Source organism: Stegodyphus dumicola, chromosome 3 (assembly GCF_044657685.1).
Source record: "Stegodyphus dumicola isolate Sdum_Otavi_A_Nest chromosome 3, ASM4465768v1".
Taxonomy (NCBI): Eukaryota; Metazoa; Arthropoda; class Arachnida; order Araneae; family Eresidae; genus Stegodyphus; species Stegodyphus dumicola.
Window position 1 is genome coordinate 190,554,816 of NC_140770.1, and position 10,691 is coordinate 190,565,506.

The window sequence follows — 10,691 nt, forward strand, 5'->3', positions numbered from 1 at the left end:
AAGTAGCACACGACGTTTCAAAACTTGTTCGAGAGGTTGCAAAGTGGTCGTGGTAACTTTTACGACGTCTTTACAACGTTCGAAGGTGCAAAATATTTGCTGTTTCATGGTGGCAATTTGTCAACGTCGCTGAAACATCATGATATGACCGCTTTTATACGTGGCCGTTTTAGCATATTTTTCATAATTCATTAGCGTTACTTTTAGAATGAAAAGAGACTAAATCTGCTGTTTCAAGAATCTGAAGTCCGCATAAGATTTACTTTGCAATGTTTCATTGCTTTATTTCATCTACATATATGAATCTAAGGTATATTTATCTAATGAAATATAAATTTAATATAAATACTTTTGATTTATTAAATTTAATTAGTACTAAAAATACGTGCTAAAAATTGTTTAATTTTTTTTAAATAATTAATACTTAAAATATTGTTTTATAAATATTGTAACAAAATATTTAAAAATTTAACTAATCTATAAATTACGTTATTAAGTTATGTATTTTATATATTTTAAAAATCATGTTTCCGAAATCAATGCAAATCACATGTTAGCAATTATTTCACTACTGAAACAATCAAAAGGTAATTGGTTGAATTCATAAGGAATAAAATTTTTTGTAAATGTTCAATATATTTCAATATATTTTTTCATTTAATCGTATATGCTAATAACCAAGTGCTATGTCTAATGTAGAACACAATTTTCCAATTGTTAATTGTATTGGTAGTGTATCTTTTTCAGGTATGGTTTTTAAAACTAGAGTAATATGTTTCTCATTTTTATCACATTTATACACCTAAGAAACAGAGGCAGAGTAAGGGTTAGATAATGGTTTTATGATACATGTATGTAATAGCTTTTCGATTTGTTTTTTAATTTCATTATAATCTTTAGGTGATGCCTATATGGCCTATGAGCTACATAAAATTCTGAGTCAATATTGCTTTTGGAGATTCATTATTAATACAACACGTATCATATTTACCTTTCGGAAATATATTAATATATTAATTTAATCATTATTTAACTGGTTATTTATCCAATAATTTTCACACTGGTTAACTTCAATGTAATTAAAACAGTCCTTTCCATTTTCAGTCTTTCTACGTAAATAAAAGAAATTATTTTTAAAAGAATTATTTAGTTATTCACCTTATATACACCGCTTATAATCCTTTTAAATGTATACGTCTCATAATTAGTGCTATTCAACTGCAATTCAAATAAATAAACATAAAATGAAGACAGTAACAAAAACATTAAATGAAAATTTACAACGTAAAATATTTAAAAAAATAAAAAGTTTCCAATTTTGCACATCAGTTTAATAATTTGGTGAAAGAAAGATGTCCAGATAAAGGCTATAATTTTCTTGAAGTTTCGTTTCAAGACTTTCAAAATAATCAATTTAATTTCAGAAAGTTATTGTATTTTCAGAAATTACATTAACCTGACTGCCTGCATGTATAAAAGAAGAAAAGTCTTTATTGCCTACTTTAACATTTAAAATAAAATATTGTCATTTTTAATGAAGTTTGAATTTGATAGGATTGAGCTTGATGATAATATAAGGGGCGATATTGAGAAATTGAATATCTCAACGGCGGTGGCTGAACATTTTGAGGCAAATTAAGATTTAGGGTAGAAATGCCTTGAAGTAGAACATCTTAGATAGTTAAAATTTGAACGAAGAATTTTGTCTAAAAAGCACAAACCATTCGTGATGCTTTGTGGTTTCTTAGGTGAATTTAAGGTCGAAAGCAATTTTCTTGCTAGAAAAATCCAATTTTGAAACGATCTTATATTTTGAACAGACAGTTATCACGTAATATTCCTTTCGCAAACGTTGCGTTAAAGACTCCTTAAGAACTTTATCGATTAAATTCAATGCAGATTTGGTTTGGTTTATATGATTACGACAAGCCCTCGAGGGCTATCTGCCTAAGCGGAGGGATGGCTTTGTGGAGGACGTTATAAGGGTAGCTGACTCGTATACACATTACACATGGGTGAAATCACGCAAACGTCCATGCAGCCAATACGTTCGTGAAATTTGAACCCCGGAGCGAACTACCGGTGTTTAGCGAATTTACCGCTCGATCGCTGGTGGCTCAAAATGCAATGCAGAATCTAATTTAAATTTTTGTTGAAAATACTTATCAATATTATTGCTAGACGCCCAACTGCGGTGATATACTCTCCCCGCAATGCGGGGTTAGGGTTGCCAGATTGTTCGCGAAATTGCTTCGCGATATGCTATAGACGGAGTGAGAACATGCTAGAACACATTCTTAGTGGTTTTCTCGCAAATATTCTCGAAGCTATATATCTCGAAGCTGCCTCTATGCAGAGAAATCTCGAAGCTGCCTCTATGCAGAGAAATCTCGAAGCTGCCTCTATGCAGAGAAATCTCGAAGCTGCCTCTATGCAGAGAAAGTAGAGTGTCTTGAGTTCAGAAATTAGCTTGAAAGAGACAGACCGAGCTCTGAGCTGTACTTTAGTGCTTTGCCGTGAAGCTCTCGTCACCGTTATAGCCTCTAAGCTGCATTTGCTGATTGTTTCGGCGTGTTTATCATAATTTTTTGACGATTGTAAAAGTGTGTTTGGAACTCTCCTGCGTAATACTGCCGAATAATTTTTACTTTGTTTCTTCATCGAGTATTATCTTGAACTAGTCCAAATCCACGAGCCTTTAGAACGCTAAAATATGTTTGGAATTTTTACATGTAACCGAAACAAAGTTATCCCTTGTAATAGTTTCTGGACTTGAGAATTAAGTTAAACATTTTTTCCTTTTATAAATTCAAGTCCTCAGTTTCAACACATTTGGAGATATAAAATGATAAAACCTCATCTTTTAAAAAAAATCTGCAAATATAGTTATTTTATCTTTATCAGAACGTTTTTTTACTACTACATGTTACTCAAAAAACGTAAAAGTTTTGTCAATCGATTGTTGAATCAAATATATAACAGGATATAACAGGGTCAAATATATAACATATCTTTATCTATAGAAACAATTTCGGACTTTTTGGTCTTTTCTGCATTTACAGTTTTATTAAGAAACAATAAATTTCTTAATCAACTATATAGACCCTACGTATTAACACAATATTAAAATATTACTTATGTAATTATGAATTACTTAATTATGAAATAACATTAAAATTACTCTTGTAAAATTACTAAAAATATTTAATTTAAAAAAAAATACTGAATTATTGCACTTTCAAACAATTTCGGACTTTTCTTGGAAAATCTTTAAAGTTTTGGATCGTTTCTGCAATTACAATTTTATTAGGAATCAATAAATTAATGAATAGACAGAGAATAACTTTAATTTTTGACGCCCAAAAGAAAATTCAATCGCTGATTTTTAACGTTTCGACCCACAAATGTTAATTTCTTTGACAGAAATTTAAAATAAACAAATTTCTTGCTCACAGTATAGATAAACATAGATCGATAACGACCTTGACCACAATGATCAGTTGTTGACAATTGCAAAAACCCTTTTTGTCCTTCTTTAAAGTACAGTAAGACCCCGCTTAACGCTGTTTCGTTTAGCGCTGTTTCGGTTTAGCGCTCTTTTATTTCAACCCGGGGATTCCACGAAATCGCTCGCAGCATACGGGGATTCCCCGAAATATTATGCAGCGATAGGTTTCAAATACATATCCGAAAGAGTGTACTTGTATTTCTTGTTTGGTGCGGTATTGTACAGACATATTTTGAAGAGGTAAATGTGGAAGATGTCGAAGAAATAATTCAAGAAGCAGCGGCTAGTCTTTCTAATGATGAGCTCAAGGAATTAACTGAACAAGAAAAAAACAAAAATGTTGACAGCAGTGATTCAGAAGAAGAGCAAAAAGAACTTTCGATGGCGTTTGTAAAAAGGAGTTTGTCTACCATAACTGAAATAATGGATCAATTCATTGAAAATGATCCGAATTTTGACAGGAGCTCAAAAGTAAGGCGTGGTGTTAGAGATGCTCTATCCGTTTATGAAGAACTTTTAAGAAAACAACGCAAAAGAAAAAGGCAAACAACATTAGATGCTTTTGTCACAAAAAGGCAGAACACTGAAAACGCGGAAGGCTAACTAAATATGACTGAGAATTTTATTTGTTTTTTTTAAGAATATTCGTTTTGTTATTTATATTTTGTTTTTATTTTTGCAAGAAATAATAATGTGGTATTAATTTGGGCTTTAAGAAATAAATGTTTGGTTTTATTTTTATTAAAAAAACATACTTTTTAAATTTAATACCTAACCAATTTCCTAGCCATCTTCCCCTAACCCCAATATTTACATGTAAAGATAGCCTCGTTTAGCGCTGTTTCGCATTACGCTCTACTTTGATGGAACGTATCCCCCGCGTTAAGCTGGGTCTTACTGTATATCAGTTACTTTTAATCGCAGTCTTAGATCCCTATTTCATTTCATTCCACTTTAGAACTTTTAGACTTGCATATACTTTTCCTTTGGGGTTGAGTCACGCGAAAATTCTTGTCTGATTTGGTTGTAATGTATTTTCTAGGTAATTTGAGACTTTGTACTGTGTAAATGCAATAATAGAGCTATGGTATATGTAAATTGCATAATCGAGGCAAAAAAATAGCAGGCTTGGCAAGTTCTTTTTTACCCATCATACATATGCACGTTATTTTAAACACAAGAGTTCTATCTGGCTAAGAACACCGTCGTGGAAGGCATACTAAGAGAAACTACTTTATATTCACATCACAGATGGAGGAAACACATAAACCAACCATGCAGACAGCCAGTTTTGCTAGGCTTGAACCTAGTACGAATTCCCAGTATTCAGCAAAGAATTAAGCAAGAGAGAATTAAATAGCTCAGCATATGTGGTGGTATATACAATAAACCCTTGCCGAACGTGAAGGTTACTTTCCGCAAAGTTAACTTTCTTTAGAAGAAACGGGTTATGTATCGTTCAGATTAAGAATGTATGTATAATTTATTCAAACATAATATTAGTGTAATTACAAGGAGAAAGGAAACATATGTAAATAGAAAGGATTTCTATTACTGTTTGTTAAGCAGGTGCATGATACAGTTACTTTTTAAAGAGACGTGATATTTACTTGCGGCAATATCTGAAGCAAGTCATTAAAAGTTTCCCGGCCAACCTGTGCAATGTTTTCCAAAGTCTCATAAAATATCAAAAAGCAGACAGTTCCTGCGTCTTTTTTTTAACATTTCATTCAACTTTTTATAACATAAAGGCTCTTCATCTTCTTCACTACCGCTTTTTTCGCCATCGGCTAATCAGTAAGATGATCCAGTTTTTCATTTTTCATTTCGAGATCGTCATTCTCAATTAATTCTTTGATTTCCCCTTCTTTCATACTTGGAGATCCTTTCCTCTTATTGTTTCAGGAATTTGTACTGTTTTCTTGAATTCATTTTTAAATCCCTCAAAATTATTGTTGGCATAATTTTTTTGATCTGATCAGAACAACCATTCGTTGTTGAGGAACTGACTTGTTTTCTATGTGAGTTTAATCATTTCATGCTTTGTTTTATGCTCCCAAACTGCTATTAGTGCGTCGTGCTCTCCTTCGTCCAGTGCTTTATTTGCAAAGAAGTAAACATGCCAGAAATAATTGGCTTTGAATGATTTATGATTCCTTAATCCATTGATTGGAGGATCCACTGTATTGATCCATTTAAATGATTCCGATGTCGCGCTGAATTATATAAGTTCGAAATTCCTTCAGGTCATAAAGCGTAATAGGAATTTAACTTGTTTTTGATTATTCGTTTATGACGGGACCAAAAGTTATAAAGTTGAATGGGAAGGAGGGAAGCTTTACAACGCATTACGCAAATTTACTCTGGCCGGAAAAATAATTACGTTAACTATGTTACGAGTGTACAGCGAGAGCGAATTCGCTATGCACAATTGCTAAAATATGCTTATGCTACAAGGTAGACCAGCTGCTTCTTTGAGCAAGTAATTTCAATCCTGTTTGCATCCACATCACAGAATAAAACTGAGCTACAAAAAAAAAAAAAAAAAAAAAAAAAAAAAAATCTGGAAGCTTTCCGATTTTACCTAAAGGGACTTTTTTTAACCTTTTGTATGTTACCTTTATTTATTTTACCTTTATTTATTATACCTTTATTTATTTTACCTAAAGGGACTTTTTTTAACCTTTTGTATGTTACCTTTATTTATTAACTGTTCTTAGCACTTAAATCATAAAATTCAATTCAACAGCAATATCACAAAATAATTTTAAAATGAGCATATCTTTAGAATTTCCGATACACAGTCTCGTGCGCTGGAGGTAATATATTTTTTTCCTCATAGATTTGCAATTGCTAGCTTTGAAGTTGAGATGCTCATATTCGGTGGAAGATTACGGTATTCAAAATTTGATGGCTTTAGGGGCCGTTGTTTTATCCCAATGCGAGAAACATACATACATTTATGCAGATTTTTCATTATTTAATTTCTTTAAATATAACACAGGGCGATAATATTTGGTGGCAACAAATGAAATGTGAACAGGCATTTAAAGTTTTCAACGCAAAATGCCAAAACGAAATGAATAGCCCATCTGGGCTAACGTCCTTTGGGCTAATAAAATATATGTCGGGTAGATCCGCGCTTGTGTAGGGATGCACATCGCTCGAAATTCGCACGGCGAATGATGACTTAGCTAACAGATTGCTTTTATAAATTTTTCCAGAGTATCTTGTAAAACGTCGACCCACACGTGGCGAACGTACACTAGGCAGGAGCGATAAACATTTTTTTTTTTTAAATCCCTATTGTCTGAGTCATTACAATGGTTCCAAATTGCCTAAAACAAATTGCGTTTAAATTTCAGCAAAAAACATTTACATCTTGAGGTTCCACACCTCAAGTGAATAATTTTCAAGTTAATAAATTAAAAAACGCAAATATTAGCTCGAAAAATTGCTTCCTGTACGAAAATACCAAATTATACTACTGGAAGGCAAAACGGGCTCTACTCTGGCTATTGATTCCAGCTTGGGGTAAGCAGTCATGTGGCTTCCATGATCTTTCAACTATTTAATTTGTTTGTTGTTCGGGGTATTTTGTCAATCATGCTTTATCAGTCATTGTTTATGTTGAACTAAAATGCCGTCAACAAGAAGAGCTTCTTTTTATAATGTTTTCGGAATTCCAGTGGAACTTGAAGAGACAGTTTTACCCACATGTGCTGATGTAATGAAGCATTTCTTTTCGGTCAGAATTTACTTACTGTGGAAAGGGTACGGCCCGTCATTCAAATATATTACCTAAACCGTTTCTTGTGACATTTAAAAAATTTTGACGAAAATCACCAATAATTCAGTCTTTGTATGTTTGAGAAGAAAATAATTCTTTTTATAGGACAACAGGTGAGGAAGAGCGTATTGTTCTCTTATCAGAATCTGGTTCTGTTTATATAGGATACGTAACTCCGGATTCTGTGTCCAGTGCAGTTATTACACAAAGCATCAACAACATTGCTACACAGAGAAAGATTGAACTTTCCAAAGTGCTTGACGTTGGGTGCGATGGAACGAGTGTCAAGACTAGGAAGAAAAATTACGTAATTGGACGTTTTGAGGTCTTTGTTGGTTATAAACTGCATTGATCTGTATGCTTGTTGTATACCATTGAATTCCTCTTCATCATCGTTTCCAGAAGATTGATGGAAATACATCTCGGACACAACAATTTTGTTGAAAAAAACAGGAAAACCCTGAAAACATGTGAAACCCTTCCTATGACAGGTTATGGTTATGTCTTTATTCCAGTTGTTTTCTCCGAAATTGACAAAATAAAACCCTCAGTACCTACAAAAACAACTCCTTGATATTTCTAAAGCGTCTACCTTGCAGAAATACTCTTCAGTTCTAGCAATCAGGAATCCTGGGAAGATAGATCACTCAAGATGGCTCACTACAGCCAACAGAATTCTTCGCCTTTATGTCTCAACTGCCGAACCAATAGACGACTTGAAGCTAATAGGAAAATATGTTATAAAAGTTCATGTGTCATCCTGGTTTGAAATAAAGAAAATCGCAAGAGCGACACACACAGCTCGTCATGATCAAGAAATAATCGCGAAAAGTTCATTCTTGCCAGAAAATGGTAACTCAGTCATCCTCTACTTTATTCAGAGGAACTGTTGGTTTGCCCTGAAAATATCCTGATGCAGGAAGATGAACGAGCACATATTCGTGAACTTGGCGTGAGAGAAGTCCTGAAAGAAAAAAAAAAAAAAAAAAAAAAAAACACCTTAATTTGTGCTTTTCAAATTTAATTTCGAAACAGAGGAACATTTTAAGATGTTTCGATGGGACAGTCCCTTGGAACCACGACTCCCTTGAAAATGAGCCACGAAGACATGAGATTTCTCTGTTACAAATATGAAAGCTTCCTTGCCATTCTCAAGTAGCAGAAAGGCCTGTGAGACTGGTGTCAGAAGACAACATATAGAACAGAAACTAGGCGTGGATTCAGACGCAGTTGAATCAAATCCCGGAACAAACTTATGAAGTTGGACACTAAAATGAATTTCTTCAGTTCTCTTTATGGCACCTTAAGATGACAAAAGATTCAGCTGAAATTTTTAATGGCATTTTATACCAATTGCAGCCATATTTTGGGAAAGGAAAGAAGTAATAAGGAAACAAGTTGGGTGAAAAGTTATTAAAATATTGTTAAAAAACTCAGTCAGGATGTTGGGGTTTTAATTTTTGAATTTAATAGTTAACAAAAAATCTGAACGGTTTCAGATTTTAAATTATGTTCAAAAGGGCAAGTTTTTAACATTTTGTCTGTAACATTTCTTTATTAAATATCACGTTCTTCGCACTTAAATCATAAAATTCAGTCCAAGAGCAATATCGCAAAAAAAAAAAAAAAAAAAAAAAAAACTTAAATTGAGCATATCTTTAGAATTTCCGATACAGAGTCTCACGCGCTGGAGATAATTTTTTTTTTTTTTCTGTACAACATTGCCATTGCTCGCTTTGAAGTCCTTGAGTTTGTTACTCAATTCCTTAAAGTTTTACAAAATATGAAATTGATAATAAAACAAATTCCAAATTTCAAATTTGTTTGTCCACATGCCCATATTCGTAGGACGACTACGTCATTCAAAGTTCGATGGCTGTATGTACCGTTGTTTTATTACAATGCGAGAAATAGACATAAATTTTATGCAGATTTTTCATTATTTAATTTCTTCAAATATAATGCAAGACTCTAATATTTGGTGGCAACAGTTTGAAAAGTGAAACGGACATTTATAATGATTCAACGCAAAATCGCAAAACGGAAAGAATAGTCCTCCAGGGACAAAGCCCCTTTGGATTAAAAATCTTTGATGTTTTCATTAATTATTAGCATTAATTTTCTTATCTACCTCATATGGAACCTGAATATGACAAGCGATTGTTCTACGAGTTTTTTTTTTGTTCTGTTTCATCGAACATAATCGTTTGTTATGTCAGAAATTAATACAATTTGAAACCCCCAAAGTGCCATTTTCACTCCACCCTAACGCATACTCTCTTAAAAATTCTGGTTTGTTCTCTTCCCACTACAGACTTTATATTTTTGCCAAATATTTTTTGTAAATTAAGAATGAAACTGTGTCTCCTTAAAATATGGATATAAACTGAAGTGAAATTAAGGAGATTTAAATTTATTTACACATTATAATAAATAAATCCATAAAATAATAGAAATTTCCTTTTAACGTGCTAACAAACTTCAGAGGAAATTTTTGCGTAAAATATTTTCAGTCATATTTTTACCAATAGTCGTATATTTTAGCAGATCATATTCTTAATGTATACTAATATTATTTACCACAAGATAAAATAAAAATTTTCTATCCATGATTAAGATTGATTAATGCCTGTAAAAGAACATAATTCTGTTTGTAAAATGTTAAAGTTTAACTATAAAATAAACATGCTAACGTAAAATTGACATTTATTGACAATCTGTACAACTAAATTTTTATTTAAGTAATTTTTAATGTCAAGGTGTAGTTATTTTAGCCAACCATATTTAATATGCGAAAATATTTTTAATTAACCTCCGTAACAATGGCTTTAAGTAGAAATTTCTGAAAAAACATTATCACACGCTCATTACGTTGGTAATAACAGATCAGTATTTAGAAGTAAACGTAGCTTAACATCATGAAGTTTAGGGTAAGGCATTTTTGTTATGCAAATGAGGAACCATAAAAATAATATTTTTCATGTTCGTCATTTTGAGTGTTTTGTTTACATAATTAAGAAAAAACTGCTTTTATCTACGAAAACGGCAATATTAATTTACCATTTTTAAGAAAAAAATTATTTATTTTATAACAGAAATAAGTAAACTCTGTGGCAAAAGAATTTCCTATATATGTTTTCGTCAAAATAATATTTAAAGATACGCAAATCAATAACTATATTTAAATTTTTAATAATTATCTTATATTCCTTAAAACATCTCTCTCACTCTCTTTCTCTTGGCGTAGTGCGAAATATATATGAACTCCAGAGTGCTACACTTAGTTGCTGGATGCCAAAATGCAGATTCCAGACACTGGAGTTATGCCCATATGTGATAAAAATAAAAGAAACCATTTATATATATCTGCGTAGATATTTAGTTCTTAATTTT